Raw genomic sequence first — 3,333 nt, forward strand, 5'->3', positions numbered from 1 at the left:
CTACCCTAAAATTTTTCTTTTCAAAAAGAATATTTAAGTTAAAGATAATTTGAAATTGTTTACCAAATAAGAAAGGCACCAAATATATGGACTATCGAAAAGCCTGCAGCTCATGGTCAATTTAGATCTATTGTTAGAAATACCCAAAATTACGCCAACTACTCAGAGTTGTACTATTTTTTTTGGACTTTATGGAATGTTTTAAATATTATTGTAAAAGAAAATCTCCAGAGTAAACTATATTGATCTTTATATATTTATTTTTATAATTTTTGTTAAACAATCTAATTTAATTAAGTTAAATTTTAAATTAAACTCTAATAATCACGACCCTATCCTTGGGTCGTGACATATATTAACTCCACAATGCAAACTTTTCTGATATTATTTTTCTCTGGAAAAAAATATGCAAACAAAATAGAGTTTACATTATATGTACTATCTACATGATTAATTGATGAGTAATATATATATATATATATATATATAAGTAAGTGCCTTCTCTCTCTCCCATTTGAGTGTGGCAAAAGCTCATTAAGACTGTTATGGTTCTTCTAGTGTTTTTTGTAGTTGAGTTTGCTTGCTACATGATACAAAAAAGAAAAAGAAAAGGAAAAGAAAAAACACAAAAGCAATCCCTGAAGGAGGAGGAGGAAAAAAAGAAGATAGAGTTGATTTTATTCAAAAGTACGAGACCTATATAAGACTAAGTTTTTCTACCAATTTATTGTTTAATTCATTCATTAGTTCATGTGATTAGTTTCAAGACTCATTTCTAATAATATTCACAAAGGTGGGGTGTTTAAGATAAATACAGAAAATGATATCTTGGCCGGTTCTTATGTAATCAAGGTTAACCCTAAAAACTTCACAATTGTTTTTGTTTTTTTGTCGTATGTGCACGGTGATTTTGTCAGAGGTTTAGTCCTTTCTTCTTTTTTTTTTAAGGGGGATTACAGAGTCTTTTAGGTGAAATATCTAACGGCAAAAAGTTTTTCAACACGTCAATCGGCTTTGTACATTGGACAAACTTTTTTGCTAATATCTAGTACATGTTTTGTTTTACTTTATTGCTTGGGGAAATGGACAAACCTTTTTGTCCTAATATCTAGTATATGCATTGGATTACTTTATTGCTTCGGGAAATGATGGTTTTTAGGGAATTTCCCATCATGCAGAACTCTCTCTCTCTCTCCCGAGAATTCCATCATGCAAGACAATAGACCATGAAAATATGCATTTTTCAAGAGAGATATGGGTTCACTTTACAAAGGCCCATATTAATGGTAAGATATATTGGGCCTGCATTGATGGACCAGAAAGTATTCAGGGCCCAATATATCTTCTTTTCGGTCTATTTCCATTCCATTTTGTATGATATGCATTCACTAGAACATGTATTATCATTTTGAATAAACAAACGTTTTATTATTAAGTACCTAACATTTTGCAGCTAAAAAAAGGTACCTAATAATGTGTATCTATCACGATTTTCTGGAATTTCTATACTTCAACTAGATAAAAATATAACGAGATCTTTTAAAAATAAAAAATAAAAAATATATTATACCTAACATAGTTCAAAGTTTTGCAAACTTAGTCAAAACTGGTAAAACCAGTTCAGACAATACGAAAAACATCGAAAGAAGGTCTCGTCATCCCTATTTCGTTATTACGAAAAATCCCATCATAATTAAAGCTCGAGGCAATCCAGAGGAAAGCCTCGACCTGGGGGGTAGTTGTTATAGGGGAAAATCTACCTTGCCACATCAAAGAACGTATTGTCCCCAGGTGGCTACTGCCATGCCACATCAGATAGGAAACAGGCTCTACGTGGCCACTGCCATGCCACGTCAGACGGCAAACAGACACTGACGGTCGAAGGATCAGCTTTCTAGCTGATAGAGGTTTAAATGTTTCAAAGATGAGCACTTGTGGTAATAAGAGAGAGAGTCCGGCCACTCTTGGCTCTTCCAAAATAATCCTTGAAGAAAAGAGGAACAACAAGCTTGTAATGTACAACATCAACGATGGCAGTCGACCGATCAGGCGATAAAACAGAGATGGTTCTAAGGGTTGATAGGGACGAAGGCTCTCTCTGCTATCTAGGCTGAGTTAAAAGCAGAGAGGGTAGCGCATTCAGGCATCTGACCCAGATTCTGAGAATACCCATTGAGGCGACAGGAGAGAAATTCCTAGTTTACTTGCGGGAATACACAAAATCAGTGGCTAGAAAAATGATTACCAACCTGTTAGATGCCCAAAATAGACAAATAGGAAATCACAGGGAAATTACAGGGTCATAATTTTGGCAAAGTAGGTAGATGAACGGAAAGAAAAGTATTGTATAGCTGCAGTCTAACTAAGTAGGATAATAGGCTACTCAAGAACAACCGCAGGGTAACCATTTGCCTCAGTTTTCTCTAAATGTAATATGTGACATATAAAAGGGGCAAGGCCCAAGAGAGACGACAATGAATATTAGAGAGAATTGAGCCTCTTGTAATTGAAAAAGAGAGAAAGAAGGAAAAAGAGAGAAATTTATCAAAGTGGATGTAGCTCTTGCTTTGAGAATGAACTACTATAATCCCTGGTGTTATTTTCTAAGAATCCATAAAACTCATACACGAACAATTGCACTTTCATAACTGAAATTAATCAATATACAACAACTATTAACACGTGATTTAGCCGGTAATCTAACCGGATATTAAGCAGTAATCTTGTACAATTTTGTTGACAAAATTTCACTGTCAATACTTACTCTTTTGTGCTTATCGTGAAATGATATGGTGTGATTTAATTAATTTAGACACCGAATAAAATATTAAAAATTGGACAGCAGATTTGAATCCTTCCGTGAGTAGTACTGTACATTGAGAGAGAAAGAGAGAAAAAACTTTAATGTCAATTGATTTCTGAAAAAATATGTGGAGCATACACTGGGGAAGCATGAAACTGAAGTCAGTTTATAATATATTGTTATTTATTATTATTATTATTATTATTATTATTACGATCGTAAAGAAGCCATCTGATAATCACGTGAAGTGGTGGCACACAGCACAAATACTATAGGGAGCATTTGGTATGCAGTAATCTTAAGGATGGGAATCGAAATCTGCAATATTTAGTACAAGAATTATAACTTTTAGATTCCCAGAAAAGTGATTACCATGGGATTCACTTTCCCTCATTTTAAGGTAATTTGAATACCACCCAACATGGTGTTATTCAAATTCCCAAGAATCTCAAAATCATGAGAATCTTATTATTATTATTATTATTATTATTATTATTATTATTATTATTATTATTATTATTATTATTATT

This window comes from Morus notabilis, unplaced genomic scaffold (assembly GCF_000414095.1).
Source record: "Morus notabilis unplaced genomic scaffold, ASM41409v2 Scaffold894, whole genome shotgun sequence".
Lineage (NCBI taxonomy): Eukaryota > Viridiplantae > Streptophyta > Magnoliopsida > Rosales > Moraceae > Morus > Morus notabilis.